The sequence below is a fragment of the Anolis sagrei genome, chromosome 4, assembly GCF_037176765.1.
Source record: "Anolis sagrei isolate rAnoSag1 chromosome 4, rAnoSag1.mat, whole genome shotgun sequence".
NCBI lineage: Eukaryota > Metazoa > Chordata > Lepidosauria > Squamata > Dactyloidae > Anolis > Anolis sagrei.
This window is the reverse complement of record NC_090024.1, coordinates 125,860,041-125,877,554: the sequence shown is the minus strand read 5'-3', so window position 1 is coordinate 125,877,554 and position 17,514 is coordinate 125,860,041. Positions and strand designations below refer to the sequence as shown.

The 17,514-nt window shown below is 43.0% G+C and overlaps 1 protein-coding gene across 1 annotated transcript in view; it reads left to right on the top strand.

The window, feature by feature from the left end:
* Positions 1-17,514, top strand: part of LOC132772756 (protein FAM163A-like) — a 158,929-nt gene that overhangs the window by 127,639 nt on the left and 13,776 nt on the right. Inside the window, exon 2 of the mRNA XM_060771619.2 lies at positions 14,565-14,661. The gene's annotated coding sequence lies outside the window, so the exon portion shown is untranslated. The remainder of the gene's footprint in view (positions 1-14,564; positions 14,662-17,514) is intronic.

Below are 17,514 nucleotides of genomic sequence, written 5' to 3'. Positions count from 1 at the left end.
AAGGAGCGAAGGAACGAAAGAGAGAAAGAGGGAGAGAAGGAAGGAACCAAAGAGCAAGGGATGCGAGAAAATAAACAGGTGGAGAAGGAAGAAAGAAGAAGGGAAAGAAAAAAAGGGAAGGAAGGAAAGAGGGAGGGAAGGAAAGAGGGAAAGAAAGGAGAGAAAGAGGGAGGGGAGGTCGGCCACAGCAATGCGTGGCGGGTACGGCCACAGCAACGCGTGGTGGGTACAGCTAGTCTGTATAAAAAAAATGTAATGTTCGTTTGTGGGATTAATATAACTCAAGAACCACTGGACGAACTGACCCCAAATTTGGACACAATATACATATCAGCCCAACAAATTACCATCACTCATAAAAACACTGAAAACCTTATCAGAAGAGTCTTAAAAAGCAAAAAAAAAAACAAAACATTACAATGCATGCACAAAACCACATAGTCTGACTAGTCTTGCTTAGTCTGGTTTCTTTTTAAAACCTCAAGGTTGTCACTTAATTTGAAGCATCTATATAAATCAAAATGTAATATTCGTTTGTGGGATTAACATAACTCAAAAACCACTGGACGAACTGACCCCAAATGTGGACACAATATACATATCAGCCCAACAAATGACTATCACTCATAAAAACACTGAAAGACATAGCGGAAGAGACTTAAAAAGCCAAAAAATACATTACAATGCATGCACAAAACCACATATACACATATTTATATACACACAAAACACATATACACAGACTGGGCCACAGCAGTGCGTGGCAGGGGACGGCTAGTATTAAACATTTCTTTTAAAACTTGAAAATTCAATGAAGGATTAAAGTATTTAAATGAAAGTTGTACTAATTTTTCTCAGATTCAGGTTCTGCATCTTGTTGCAGATTTCAACTGCTAGCCTGTGGAACTCAATCCATACAGCCCCAAGAATTCAATAGCTATTTCTTCATCCATACTCATAATCTCCTACACTGTTGACAACAAATCCCATGGTGGTGAGATTCATCTATTCAGTAATGACCCGGGGGACAAGTGCTCCTGCCCTCACACCTTCTCCTGTCATGGTATCACTCCTTAGAAAGGCCTGCCATTCAGAAAGGGAAGGCTTTTGAGAGAGAATACTTTTTGTTTTAGGAAGACAGAAGAGAGAACCAAAAAGCTACTTCATTTGGAAAAGGAGCAGAAATGAAAAGGGGAAGGATTTGTGCTGCCTGCGAGGAGCTTCTTCTGCAGCCAACACATGCAGGTCACCTCCTCATTGGGACGGGAGGATAAGAATAGAACTGTCTTGTGATACCTGGGCTCTGGTTTCTTGAAGGAAGTCGCCTCTAGAACATCGGGAGCTAATTTTGGGATTTAAACTTCGCAAGAGAGATGGGGACTTGGGTTGCCATGGCAGCTAAGGGAGGGGGCTCCCAACTGCTCCTTTTCCTGTCAATTTCAGCCTTACCGATTGAGCCAGGGGGCCTGGCAAGATGAAAGGACAGTCTTTGAGCTTGCAGGAATACCCCTGACACTGAGAAAGATAACTCTAATCCAGAGACAGAGGTCAGTGCAGGAATGCCACTGTATTGAGAAGGGAAAATAGGTGGGGGGAGACAACTCTCAAGCCAACAATGTCATGCGGCGACAAAAAAGCCAATGGGATTTTGGCCTGCATCAGTAGGATTATCGTGTCTAGATCAGGGGTCCTCAAACTATGGCCCGAGGGCCAGATACGGCCCTCCAAGGTAATTTACCTGGCCCTCGCTCAGGGTCTTGAAAGCACACAACAACAGCAACAACAACAACAACAACAACAATCCTTTCTCGCCAGCCAAAAGGAGGCCCATACTTCCCATTGAAATACTAATAAGTTTATATCTGTTAAAATTGTTCTTCATTTTGATTATTGTATTGTTTTTAAGTGTTTTTTTGCACTACAAATAAAATATGTGCATAGGAATTCATTCATTATTTTCAAATTATAATCCGGCCCTCCAACAGTTTGAGGGACTGTGATCTGGCCCTCTGTTGAAAAAGTTTGAGGACCCTTGGTCTAGATCCAGAGAGGTCATGCTACTCCTCTCTTCTGCCTTGGTTAGACCACACCTGTGTCCAATTCTGGGCATCACAATTGAAGAGAGATATTGACAAGCTGGAATGTGTCCAGAGGAGGGCGACTAAAATGATCAAGGGTCTGGAGAACAAGTCCTATGAGGAGCGGCTTAACGATCTGGGCATGTTTAGCCTGAAGAAGACAAGTCTAAGGGGATACCATTGTATAAGTATGTGAGAGGAAGTCATAGGGAGGAGGGAGCAAGCTTGTTTTCTGCTGCCTTGGAGACTAGGATGCGGAATAATGGCTTCAAACTACAAGAAAAGAACATAAGGAAGAACTTCCTGACTGTGAGAGCTGTTCAGCAGTGGAACTCTCTGCCCAGAGTGTGGTGGAGGCTCCTTCTTTGGAAGCTGTTAAACAGAAGCTGGATGGCCATCTGTTGGGGGTGCTCTGATCAGGCATGTAGCCGGGGGGGGGCTTGAGGGGCTTCAGCCCCCCCCCTGAAACTCAGACTCAGCCTCCCCGAAACTCAGCCCCCCCCCCCAAAACAGCCCCTGAAAAAAATTCAGCCCCCCCCCCCCCCGAAACAAAATCCTGGCTCTGAATGGAATTTTCCTGCTCCTTGGCAGGGGTTGGATTGATGGTCCATGAGGTCTCTTTCAACTCTATGATTCTATAATTCTATGATTCAAGAAAGTCATGAGGATGGCTATGCTACAATGCAGTGACCAATAACCATTGTTTTTCCCCAGGGGCTTCCTGGATATTTTATGTTTGCAAATGGTACCACATAATTACAGTTCTTAGGAATCCTTGAATGATTGTTAAGCCAGTCTTAGAGTTTGTTGATCTAGAAATGAAGAGAGTCCCTGGAAGTTCTTTCTGTGCTGATTCTACCTGTGTATTTATGTTTTTTCAAACAAATCTTTTCTTGAAATTTCTTGCGTTTCTCATGTTTTCTCCCACTGACCATGCGTCACATCTAGACTCATGACTTCATCACACACAATTAAATAAGCATTTCTACACACTTAAGAAATCAGGAAATCAGGAGACGCTTACTTCTTGGGAGGAGAGCAATGACCAATCTCGATAAAGTAGAGAAGAGTAGAGACATCACACTCGCAACCAAGATCTGCATACTTAAAGCAATGGTATTCCCTGTAGTAACCTACAGATGTGAGAGCTGGACCATAAGAAAGGCTGAGCGAAGGAAGATAGATGCTTTTGAACTTTGGTGCCGGAGGAAAGTTCTGAGAGTGCCTTGGACCACAAGAAGGTCCAACCAGTCCAAACTTCAGGAAATAAAGCCCAAATGCTCATTGGAGGGAAGGATACTAGAGACAAAGATGAAGTACTTTGGCCACATCATGAGAAGACAATGATGCTGAGGAAAATGGAAGGGAAAAAGAAGAGGGGCCGACCAAGGGCAAGATGGATGGATGGCATCTTGAAGTGACTGGCTTGACTCTGAAGGAGCTGGGGGTGGTGATGGCCAACAGGGAGCTCTGGCATGGGCTGGTTATGAAGAGTCAGAAGCAACTGAACGAATAAACAACAACACTTAAGAAACTGCCACTGATGGTGTCCTTTGCACGACACAAGCTTTAAATGTGAGGTCAATGTATCTTACCATTTCTAAAATGTGGGGTTTTCCCACAATTCTTGAGTTGATTGGAAAGTGATTTATTCCTCAATTCCTAGCATAGAGACGTGTAAAAACACCCAATTTAATGTATGATGGGAATTCCCCATTGCCTGTTTGCATATAAAACAATGATGTTGTTGTGGAGGGAGGAGCCAGGATGGGCAGAATGAATTCTTTTCTACCATTATCGTTTTGGGACTGAGGAGGTATAGCAAACAAGATGTTCAAAACATTCAGGAGAAAATAGCAAGCATGCAAATCCTGCGCTTCTGTTTCTGTAACCTTAGCAAACTTTCCATTCCTTCTCCCTGTGTTGGGTCATAAAAGTCCTTCTGAACTCTTCCCTGATGAAACTCCTACTGTGCTGCTTTTGCCTATCAAAAGGATAGCAGAGAAAGATTTAAGAGAGCTAAAGCTTCATTTCCTCCATCCCTCCTGTAAGAACGTAAGAATAACTCCTCTGTATATGTTGCGGTTTTTCAAACTGTAAGTTGAACTCCGAAAACAAAATATTTTTGGTTTAAAAAGAAAAAAGAAAACGGAGGGACATTGAGAGAAACAAATCTTTACCATGTGATGGCAAATCAAACAGATACATCTAAAAGATGAGAAAAGGATTTGGTGTGATGGAGGTAGGAAATTCTTTCATTTAATTTCAAAACAGAGTATGGCAAAGCTTTAAGGAAACCTTACTCTCCAAAACAGTTGACCTCTTCTGTGGGATGAAGTCCTCAGGCAATGTTTCAGCACTTGATTCTCACTAATTTGTGGTAAACTTTTAAAAAAAATATTATTCAAGAGTTATGGTCAAGAAGTGACCATGCTTTTGGACTATTACACCCATTAAGCACCAGGGTCCTTTTCTTTCATTGCTAGCATTCCGCCTTCCTCATTTGATCGCTGTTGAATCTACTGTTGTGGGCACAACCATTGTGTTACTTGGCCGCAGTCATCTTAGCCAATGACAGCTTAATACATGGGTATACCAGGCAGTTGTCCAGGGACTCCACCAGAATAGGCACTCCATGCTAATCCATGCACATACCAAAATTTAAGACTCATTTTCCAATTCCACAGCTCCACATTCAAATCTCCCTGTAACTTGGTAGAAGGAGAAAATTACGACTTGCAGAGGGGAGTTGGCATGTCTGTATTCAGGAGAGACATTTAGCAATTTTTTATTGCTTGCAATGTTATGGAAGTAGAATGTTCTAATGGATTCGCAGGAGGCAATTAGTGGCTGGGGATAACAATTGTTGACAGTGTGCGTTCCCATCATCGGAAGCAGAGTCTTCGCTGTTTCTGTACCAAGAAGGGTTAGAGGAAGTGTAAGTATGTGAAGTGATGAAAAAGAAACTGTATCCTAATTACATGGTATCAACCAATATACATTTATTGATTGATAATTTACTTTTTTCCCCTTGTGGGTGGTTGAGTAGGCAGGGCTCAACATACTGCTTTGCCCATGGGCTATAATGCTGTTAGGATAGTCTTGATCTTAGCTAGCTCTAGTATAATGCAAACCACCACAGAAAGGTACATTTTGATTTGAGAAAACTAGGTTAATTCAAACTGACTTGGTGAGTGGAAAAGAAAAGTCTTCGTAAATACTGGGACATCCCTGGGAAGATTTTGGGATGGGCAAAACATAATGTAGCTTACCAAAATAAAATGGTTTTTCATAGGAACAAAACTTTGGACTTTCAGACATATATATTCACAAGTGAGAAATAACTCATTTCCTCCCTGTTTATTGTAGAGGTCAGCATGCTCTACCAATCACACATTGTCAAAACTCTTATCTGAATCCACCTATTATTATTATTATTATTATTATTATTATTATTACTATTACTATTTGAAACACAACAAGATGAGTCCACAGCAGACAAGATCACTTTGCTGGTGTTGTATCGGATCATGCGTCAGACACTTCCCAAGTGTTTAGGACTGTGGCAGTGCAGAGAAACTGAGCCCAGAAGCCGGGGAGGAAGTAGGGGACAGCGAGGAAATGTTGGAAGGAATCCCATGGTGGTAAGGGAATGAAGGCCCTCCTCTCGGTCTCACTACCGTCTCAAGCATGGTTGGTGGGGACGTGAGAGAGGGCCTTCTCGGTGGTGGCCCCCCGCCTCTGGAACGCCCTTCCAAGGGAAATAAGACAGGCCCCATCCCTCCCCTCCTTTCGTAACAGCTTGAAGATCTGGTGGTTTCAGCAAGCCTTTGAAAATGACCAGTTCTAACTCAGCCCTACACATTGTCAAATACGGCCTTATTCTTCCTACCAATTTCCCAAATCATTTCCTCTAATTGGCCCCGGAAGGAACAGCCATAGACTCGTACCTAATATTATTGTTGCCTGCCATAGCATTGCACTTAATTCCCGGGCCCCCTAGAATTTTGGGGCTTGCACAAATTTTGGCCCGACCTTTTTAAATTTTTTAATTGCCTTGAACAGGCAGGATTCTTTTAATATATGTGTGTTATGCCAACAATTTTTATGCTTATATTTTGTTTTGGTAATCTTATGGTTATGTTGTTTTTTGCTTTGCATGTTTTGTGATGTTACCTGGGAACCACTCTGAGTCCCTTCGGGGAGATGGAGCGGTATATAAATTATTATTATTATTATTATTATTATTATTAGTGCCGTCACACCCAGACACTATAAAGTTAAAACTAAGATGTGCTTCCCTCTTTATCCGGGTGAATTGCGGGTACCTTACTTAGAAGCTCAGGATTCTCAGCAACTGAGGCCACTCCAAATTTAAACATCAAACAGAACAATTGAAGAGTATAAAACAGCAGTGTTAAAACTCAATCAAAACAATACTCAACAAAACCAATTGCCAGTAGTCAGGGCCGTAGCCAGAAAAAAATTTCGGGGAGGGTTGAAAATTTCAGCGGGGGGGGGGGGGGTTGAAACCTGCCTCCTAGCTCACGCTGAAGCAAAGAGCACAGCAGGGGCAGAGCAGCCTTCAATAGCCTGCAGCTCCGCCCCTGTCAACCACCTCCACCAAGTTTGGCCTCCTTAATGAGAGCATTCAACACACACACCCCCAACTTGGTTGCTTCACTACATCGGCTATTGCTGCAAGTAATGACAGTGTGAATAAATTGTCAATATTTGCTTGAGATAGTGCTTACAGTTCTGGACGGACTCTTAATTTTTTGCATCTCATAGACTTAGCATGGGGTTTGGTTAACCAGTTAAAATTAATGAGTAAACTAGGTTTTTTTTTTAAAAAAAGGAAACATTTCAAGGGGGGGGGGTTGAACCCTTAAAACCACCCCCTCGCTACAGGCCTGTCAGTAGTACAATGGGTATGACCAGGTTATAAAAGGGCTGGGTACGGGATAGTGCAAGTATAAACTTCTCCACCTCTGTGGTCTTTTTGCAATGTCTTAAAGTGTTTCTCTTTTGCTCTGCTTCAAAGGGAAAATGACTACTTTGGATTACATTTTCCAAAGGACATGGCCAGCGACCATATTGGTTGCGAGATCCTTCAAGTTGTACTCCAAAAAAGGAGTTTTTCTAAACTTTGATCCAGCACGAACTCTTAAGATCTTCTGGGGAGGCCCTCCTCTCGGTCCCACTTCCGTCACAAGTACGGTTGGTGAGGACGAGAGAGAGGGCCTTCTTGGTGGTGGCCCCCCGCTTCTGGAACGCCCTTCTAAGGGAAATAAGGCAGGCCCCATCCCTCCCCTCCTTTCGTAAGAACTTGAACAGGCAGGATTACTTTTAATATATGTATGTTATGACGACAATTTTTATGCTTATATTAATAATAAACCTTTATTTATACCCCGCTACCATCTCCCGCAGGACTCGGTGCGGCTTACAAGAGGCCATGCCCAAATACATCAGAAACAAAAAGCACAACAACAACTATACAACAATAAATAACTCATAGCAAAGCAAAGCAATAACAAAAATCACGACGCATTTAAAAATCTGTGGCAGGGCCAAATGTAATGGTTAAAAATTTTAAAAACACTGGGCATGTCCAGGTGAAATACCTGGAATATTGTGTCCAATTCTGGGCGCCACAATTCAAGAGAGATATTGACAAGCTGGAATGTGTCCAGAGGAGGGCGACTAAAATGATCAAGGGTCTGGAGAACAAGCCCTATGAGGAGCGGCTTAGGGAACTGGGCATGTTTAGCCTGAAGAAGAGAAGGCTGAGAGGAGATATGATAGCCATGTATAAATATGTGAGAGGAAGCCACAGGGAGGAGGGAGCAAGCTTGTTTTCTGCTTCCTTGGAGACTAGGACGCGGAACAATGGCTTCAAACTACAAGAGAGGAGATTCCATCTGAACATTAGGAAGAACTTCCTGACTGTGAGAGCCGTTCAGCAGTGGAACTCTCTGCCCCGGAGTGTGGTGGAGGCTCCTTCTTTGGAAGCTTTTAAGCAGAGGCTGGATGGCCATTTGTCAGGGGTGATTTGAATGCAATATTCCTGCTTCTTGGCAGGGGGTTGGACTGGATGGCCCATGAGGTCTCTTCCAACTCTTTGATTCTTTGATTCTATGAAATAGGATGGATATTTTAGGGATAAGTGGGTGTGCAGACAATTCTAACTCTCCTGTAAAGTGCATTTGGGACAAATTGCTTGGGATATATTTATATATTTATATTATTTTGTTAATCTTATGGTTATGTTGTTTTTCTTTGTATGTTTTGTGATGTTACCTGGGAATTGCTCTGAGTCCCCTCAGGGAGATAGGGCGGTATATAAATAAACTTTTATTATTATTATATTATTATGATCCTGACTTTCTCAGTAAGACTTTCTGTATCTTTGTGGGGAAGGCATGGATTTACAGTTTTCGATCCCTTTTTGTTGAAATAATCTACTTCCTAGTGTATTTCTTTCCAGGTCATTTTGAGGTCAAAGAAAATGGGTCTTAAATCTTGATGCAAATTTCAGTTACTTTGGGGATTTAGTTGCTATTCATTGCAATGACACTGGAATTGATTGATGTTAACGGGTGTGTAGGATGCAAAGGAAACTGCTTACATTTCTTGGTTGACTGGCACAGTCCCACACAGTGCGAGTCAGATTCATTTATTCCCTAGTCCTGAAAAAGTTGGCCCTCCTTGCTGATGCAATCACATTTAATTAACAAGTCTTTGCGCTTGTTGAGTCACAGCTCCCTAAATGGCATGCTCCTGAATTGATGGAGTTGCAAGCATTGCCTGATTTCCTTCCAATCAGATACAATTAAAGTCTCCCTCACAATGTATTTATAAACTGGTAAAATGGATTGAGCTACGTGGCAGCCAAGATGAGAGGAATCACAAATTGGCCCCTCGTTTTCTCTTAGGAACCAGGTAGTACGCACAAAAGTGGAATCAATTGGATGGTACTTTGGATTTGTCATTAGAGAAGATGGAAAATATTCTCCACCTGCAGAGGTGAATTTTCCCCCATGAGCATAAAATGAACATGTACATAACATGCACAGACATAATAATAATAATAATAATAATAATAATAATAATAATAATAACAACAACAACAACAACACTAACAACAATGAACTGAACCACCCCAACTGGGCTCTCCAGGCCAATGGATACTCCACCTCAGACATCAGAAGAGCTGCAAGACCAAGAACAAGCCACGAGAGTCAAGATGAAGATCCACCCAGAGGAAAAGTGTTCTTGCCATACATCAAGGGAACCACTGACCGCATAGGGAAGCTGATGAGGAAACACAACATACAAACAATCTACAAACCCACCAAGAAAATCCAACAAATGCTACGTTCAGCAAAGGACAAGAGGGATCCTCTCACCTCTGCAGGAGTCTACCGTATACCATGCAGCTGTGGACAAGTCTACTTAGGGACCACCAAACGCAGCATTGCCCAGACACGCATCAAGGAACATGAAAGGCACTGCAGACTACTTCAACCAGAGAAGTCAGCCATAGCAGAGCACCTGATGAACCAGCCTGGACACAGCATATTATCTGAGAACACAGAAATGCTGGACCACACCAACAACCACCATGTCAGACTACACAGAGAAACCATTGAAATCCACAAGCATGTGGACAATTTCAACAGAAAGGAAGAGACCATGAAAATGAACAAAATCTGGCTACCAGTATTAAAAAACTCTAAAATTACAACAGCAAAACAACAGAGAGGAAACAACCAGGCACAGATTAACACCTCCCAGCAAGAGATTTTCCCAGGCTCAGCCAGGCCTCCAAATGCTAATGAAGGTGATCAGCTGAAACATTCACACCTAACTGCAGCAGGGAAGAGCTCCTTGCCCCACCCCAACCATTCCACAGATATATAAACCCATTGTCTTAATTCCAACAGACCTCACTACCTCTGAGGATGCTTGCCATAGAGGCAGGCGAAACGTCAGGAGAAATGCCTCTAGAACATGGCTCTATAGCCCGAAAAAACCCACAAGAACCTAGTGATTCCAGCCATGAAAGCCTTCGACAAAACAATAATAATGTTCTGTCTTCCAGGAGCTTGGTTTGCATTGGCCCTTAGTTGCATGAAATACCATCCTTTTGCATTTTCCCCCAGGGTTGCTACAGTCTCAGCAGGACCCTGAAAGTTAAGCATTAACAGGAGCTTAAAGCCAGCTTGCAAAGCCCTCTGCTGTTATTGGTTTAAAAAAGTATCCTTTGGTCCAGAGACCGCCCTTTTTCCTGGGGATGAGATCTCCATTTTGGAAAAGCTCTCCTGCCTTCTTCAGTTTAGAAAAACCCTCAGATGTGCTTGTGGTCAAGCTAGACCAGAGGTCCTCAAACTAAGGCCTGAGGGCCGGATGCGGCCCTCCAAGGTCATTTACCCGGCCCTCGCTCAGGGTCAACCTAAGTCTGAAATGACTTGAAAGCACACAACAACAACAACAATCCTATCTCATCAGCCAAAAGCAGACCCACACTTCCCATTGAAATACTAATAAGTTTATATTTGTTAAAATGACAATTAAAATGTCATTTTAACTATTGTATTGGTTTTAAATGTTTTTTGCACGACAAATAAGATATGTGCAGTGTGCATAGGAATTCATTCATGGTTTTTTTTTTCAAATTATAACCTGGCCCTCCAACAGTTTGAGGGACTGTGACCTGGTCCTCTGTTTAAAAAGTTTGAGGACCCCTGAGCTAGACAGCTTGGACAGGCCATCGTGAGTACTTACCCTCCTTCCTTTGAAACTGGTGCTGAGCTCAGATAGGGGAAGACCTGCTCTTTCTAAAGATAGCAACTCAGGCTTAGGGCAAATAATCCCTGGATTTTTCTACCATTGGGGGAAGTTAACTCAGTGGCTGAAGGAAAAAGGAAGGCACCTCTATATAATTTCACAAGTTGACTGTTTGTAACTGCAACAAGCTGTGCCAAGTCTGCCAAGGACTTTGAAAAATAAATGTGCTTTTATTTGGATTGTTATATTTAATTATGTTTTTATTATAATTGTGTTTTTGCTTGGATGGACTGTTTGGTATTTGTGTCTGTGGGCATTTTGTGGAAGATGGTGGAGGGGTATAAGAATGAAATTGTTGTTATTGTTGTTAATAATAATAATAATAATCTGTTATGAAAAATCAAGATCAACTTCCATTGAAGAAGAACTGGAAAAGAATATATGAAGATCAGGAGACAAAGTGAAAAGACACAAGAAGAACAATCAATGGACTTAAAATTAAAATCAAGGTGGTCAGTTGAAACATTCACACCTAGCTCCAGCAGACAAGAGTCCTTTGTCCCACCCTGTTCAAACCCAATTTTCCTAGTTCCAACAGACCTCACTACCTCTGAGGATGCTTGCCATAGTTGCAGGTGAAACGTCAGAAGAGAATGCCTCTAAAACATGACCATACAGCCCGAAAAAACCTATAACAACCCAGTGATTCCGGCTATGAAAGCCTTCAACAATACATTAAAATTGGTGTGTTGTTGTTCATTCATTCAGTCGCTTCTGACTCTTCGTGACCTCATGGACCAGCCCACGCCAGAGCTCCCTGTCGGCCGTCACCACCCCCAGAATTGTTAGAATCCTCAATATGATATGAAATGTGTGTTAAAGAAATAGACATGAATACTCAGTTGTAACAATGATAACTATGTACAATTATTCCCCATATCCGAACAATCCTCACCATTTTTGTCTTTTACTTGTGACATATTAGATTTTTGACAAAGATGTGACTAATCAATAACAAAACTACTATCTCCATTTTAAATCTTTTTTCTCCTTCCCTTTTTTCTCTGTCCCCACTCTCCTAGTAAAAGTTTAATAATAAATATATTCAAAAAAGAGGTGCTCCTAGACAGTCGAAAAGCATATCAGCAAATAGAGATTCAGCCTGTGCTGGGTGGGGTTACACTCCCCCTGAAGACACAGGTCTGGTTTTGGGTGTACTCCAAGGATGTCTACCTTGTTGCTGATATAACCTGTACTAAAGTTAACTGTTCCCTTTGTACATTTGACAACTGATTTAATTCTTTGCCCACATGAAAGGAGGATGATGAATGGGATTGCGATGGTGTTGGACGATTTGGCTCTTTTAACTGTGATGATAATGTTTTAATGTGTAGGGTGCTGATATTTTAATCGTGTAATGAAGTGGCATTGTGTTGTTATTGTATATTCTTTGTATGTTAACACATGTTGTGAACCGGTCCGAATCCCTCTTTGAAGGTGAGAGGGTCGGTATATAAAACCTCGAAATAAATAAATAAATTGTACATAGCAGTATAACTGTGTACCCTATACACATCTGGCCTAGGACCTCGTGCTGATGGCATTTATACAATACAAAGGTTTAACTTGTGTCTGTAACTGGCTGGGATAATGGTCTCAGTGTAACCAGTGGTGTATCATAGGAGTTGGAAGCTAGATTTGTACAAGGTAACAGAAGACCAGACTTTCCACTGGCACTAAACGTGGAGGCCCAGGTTTCGGAGATGGTCAGAGGTGTCCATGTGATGAGGTCTTTAGAGAGCCCTTTATCCCTTAGGTTCAGGCTCTTTGACTGATCATATCTCCCTGTACGAACCTCTCCAGGTTCTGAGATCATCAGGAGAGCCCCTTCCCCAGCCCCACCACCATCCCAGTTCCTGCCCCTCGACTCTGGAACTCCCTTTCTAGGGAATCATAGAATCATAGAGTTGGAAGAGACCTCATGGGCCATCCAGTCCAACCCCCTGCCAAGAAGCAGGAATATTGCATTCAAAGCACCCCTGACAGATGGCCATCCAGCCTCTGTTTAAAAGCCTCCAAAGAAGGAGCCTCCACCACACTCCGGGGCAGAGAGTTCCACTGCTGAACGGCTCTCATAGTCAGGAAGTTCTTCCTAATGTTCAGATGGAATCTCCTTTCTTGTGGTTTGAAACCATTGTTCTGTGCCCTAGTCCCCAGGGAAGCAGAAAACAAGCTTGCTCCCTCATCCCTGTGACTTCCTCTCACATATTTATACATGGCTATCCTGTCTCCTCTCAGCCTTCTCTTCTTCAGGCTAAACATGCCCAGCTCTTTAAGCTGCTCTTCATAGGGCTTGTTCTCCAGACCTTTGATCATTTTAGTCGCCCTCCTCTGGACACATTCCAGCTTGTCAATATCTCTCTTGAATTGTGGTGCCCAGAACTGGACACAATATTCCAGGTGTGGTCAAACCAAGGCAGAATAGAGGGGTAGCATTACTTCCATAGATCTAGACACTATGTTCCTATTGATGCAAGTCAGAAGTCAGAATGGCCCCCTCCCTGTGATTCTTCTGACGGCAAACTAATACCTTTTTATTCAGTCAGGCTGTTATAGAAGCAAGTTTTGTATAGTATTTTCATGATCTTATTTGTTTGTGTTTTGAGATATTTTAACTGATTTGTATGTTTAATTCTATTTCAATATTTATGTGCTATAGATTTTAAATTGTATTGTTTTAATGCAGGGGTCCTCAAACTATGGCCCGAGGGCCGAATACGGCCCTCCAAGGTCATTTACCCGGCCCATGGCTCAGGGTTAACCTAAGTCTGAAATGACTTGAAAGCACACAACAACAACAATCCTATCTCATCAGCCAAAAGCAGACCCACACTTCCCACTGAAATACTAATAAGCTTATATTTGTTAAAATTGTTCTTCGTTTTAATTATTGCATTGTTTTAAAGTGTTTTTGCACTACAGATAAGATCTGTGCAGTGTTCATAGGAATTAATAGGAGCCCCCCGTGGCACAGTGGGTTAAAGCCCTGTGCCACCAGGACTGAAGACCGACAGGTCGCAGGTTCGAATCCGGGGAGAGGCGGATGAGCTCCCTCTATCAGCTCCAGCTCCTCATGCGGGGACATGAGGGAAGCCTCCCACAAGGATGATAAAACATCAAAAATCATCCAGGCGTCCCCTGGGCAACGTCCTTGCAGACGGCCAATTCTCTCACAACAGGACACTCCTGACACGACAAAAAAAAAAAAGGAAATTAATTCATGTTTTTTTTCAAATTATAATCCGGCCCTCCAACAATTTGAGGGACTGTGACCTGGCCCTCTGTTTAAAAAGTTTGAGGACCCCTGTTTTAATGTATTGAGCCATTCTGCACCTCAATCAAAGTGATAAAAGTGGGATATAAATATTATAATCATAATGGTAATGATAATAGAACAGGAAACATGCCAGGCAGGAGTACCATGGCGCATGCTTTATAATTCTGTGCATAAGCACTGAAGAAAAGAAAATGTCCCAGTTCTCCTTAAAATTCTGGCTTCACAAACAGAGCATGCTGGAAATCATTCACAAAGCTATAAAACAAAACTGGGAAAGAACAAGCTATTTGGCAATCTTTGTTTCTGGATCCTATGGTATAATACACATTAACCTTTTTTTCTTCCTTTCTTCTTAGGAACAGATTGACCTCTCTGTGACCATGTGGAGCTTTCAGCACTGGTCCTCACCTCTCAGGCCCATGTGACAGAAGTGCCATTTCGGATAGTTTCAGAGTAAGTACTTAGCTCCCCTGCTGATTTTTGATTAGTCCAGGAAGGAAAAACTGTTGATCACATCTTCATCATTGGCCATCCCTCGTGTCCGAGTATGATTGCCTTCCAAGTGTAGGGTTTGGCAGTGGGTCCATGGGTGACTGTTGAAACCTATTCTTGATCTTCATGCTTCTTTGCAATGAGGACATGGTTTTCAGATTGTCAGGGTTGACTTGATGTGCCTTTCTCTTGACATGTTTCTCCCTTTCATCCTCCATTTGTACCTTTTCAAATTCCACAGCATTGTAGGTACAGTATATCTTCATATGGCATCCGTTCTGGTCCTGAACCAGTATCTGTCATTAGTAATGGACTGGATGGGGGCCAACAAGCTGAAACTAAATCCAGACAAGACAGAGGTACTCCTGGTCAGTCGTAAGGCAGATCAAGGTGTGGGATTACAGCCTGTGTTGGATAGGGTCACACTCCCCCTGAAGACACAGGTCCGCAGTCTGGGTGTGTACTGTCGTGCGCTGGGCCTATGACAATGTCTGTTTATAGGACGTGCTTTCTGTATGCCCAATGGGACGCTGGGGTGCCTCAGCTAAAGGGTCCCTTAGGTTTCCCAAAACAAAGTTCTGTAGAGGCTCAAAGTAAGTCCAACGAAGTTCTTGATTAAGGCTTAAATCTTTGAACGAATGAATAAAATGCCATATAATCTTGAAAAACTGGTAGCTTTTTCGATCTGCCGACAAGGGACAGGCAACTGCTTGATAAACTGTTCCTGTCTTCTTTAAGGAAACCTTCCGACCCCTCCTTGGGCAATCTTTCTTAACCCTGCTGGTGTGAGGCCCCAACTCCCTGCTCCAAGCTGTGTTATGGATAGCTCGAGTGGTCCCTTACCAGGCAATGGTTGCTGCAGATCTGCCAAGCTGGAGTCCCTTAGTTTCTCCACGAGGGCTGTGGAACTATTCTTTTGCCCAGCAAAGGCTGGCTGTATTCCTCTAGCAAAGCTGTGGAACTGTAATTTTACTCCCCAGCAAAGCTGTAGAGGTTTTCCTTTTCCCCCAGCAAAAGCTGGCTGTAGAGCTATACCTCTGGCCCTGGCAGAGCTGTAAGAAGCGAAGCTTTTTACTGGTGGGGTAGAGAAAAGCCCACACGTCCTGCTGTAAGGCTCCAAACTGTGAGACTGAACTAAAAGTCTCCTTTTCCCTCCAAAACTGGGGAAAGGGGCGGATCTAAAGGTTCTAATGATGATTGATAGGTTGTTGGCCCTATTATTGCGACCTGGGGAAAGCTACCCAATTGCAAAATGCAAGGTCCAAATAAATTCAAACAAACTAACAGTGCAAGAAAAAGAATCAAATCTTCTGGCACAGCTGTGCCAGCACAGGGGGTGATTCTGGACTCATCACTGGCCCTGGAACCCCAGGTGTCAGTGGTGGTCAGGAGCATCTCTGCACAGTTAAAACTTGTGTTCCAACTGCGCCCATACCTTGAGATGCCTGCCTTGGCCATGGTAGTCCATGCCTCAGTCACATCCTGTTTGGACTACTGCAATGCTCTCTACATGGGGCTGCCTTTGAAGATAGTTCGGAAGCTTCAAATGGTCCAGAGATTGGCAGCCAGGTTACTAACTGGAGCACCGTTCAGGGAGAGAACCACTCCCACGTTGCGGCAGCTGCACTGGCTACCAGTCTGCTTCCAAGCTAAATACAAAGTGCTGGTTTTTACCTTTACAGCCCTAAATGCCTTAGGTCCAGACTATTTGACAAACAACATCTCCCTCTACAGACCAACTCAGACACTGTGGTCATCGGAGGAAGTCCTCCTCTCAGTTCCACCCCCGTCCCAAGCACAGCTGGTGGGAACGAGAGAAAGGGACTTCTCCGTGGCTGCCCCCCACTTCTGGAACTCCCTTCCTAAGGTGTTAAAGATGGCCCCCTCCCTCTCCGCTTTCACAAACAGCTGAAGACATACCTTTGCTCCCTGGCTTACGAGGAGGAGGAATAGTAGTTGGTAATACTGCCATTATACGTCTAATTAATACATGCCATCTGTATCCGTGCCCTGCTCACCCCACCAGCTCAATACATATTTTGAGCAATGATTAATCGATTTGCCCCAAAGAAATGGGAAATCAATGTTTCCATTTGATGTTGGATGTTTTGTCTTATGTCTGTTATAACAGGCTGTGCTTTTTATTTAATTTTAGTTTGTTAAGTTATAATTCGTATTTATATGTTGGGTTGTATCAATTTTGTTAGCATGGATGTATTGTTGTTGTATTCGGGCATTGAATGTTTGCCTTTGATGCTTGGAATCCGCCCTGAGTCCCTTTGAGGAGATAGAGCAGAATATAAATAAAGTTTTATTATTTTATTATTATTATCCACCACAATACAGCAACTGGGAACAAAAACACATTCCTAGACCAGGTTTGTTTCCTGTGATGAGGCAGGCTGTGCCCCACTTTACTTTACTTACTTACTTAGGCGATCCCTCGTTGGACGAGTAAGATGGTCTTCCATTATGCGTTTCCTTGTGGGTTCGTAGGTGGCTGTGGAGCCCTATTCTTGACCCGCATCTTCTCCCACAGTGAGGGCATTGGTTTCCAGGTGGAAGGCGGTCCCGTTCGGGGTTGGCTTGACGCGTCTTCCTCCTGGCTGTGTCCCAAAGTTTGCATCAATAAATGTAGTTGGTGAAACATTGGAAGACTGCGGACTGGAGTGGACTGGCGGAGGCTTATGAACACTTTCGTTCTGCACTGCCTTTTTTTGTTTCCCATTGGAAGCTAGAAGCTCAAATAAATATCCTAGGTAAATAAGATCCTACAGTGAGAGACTAACATCAGAGAGCTATTTTTTGACTCAC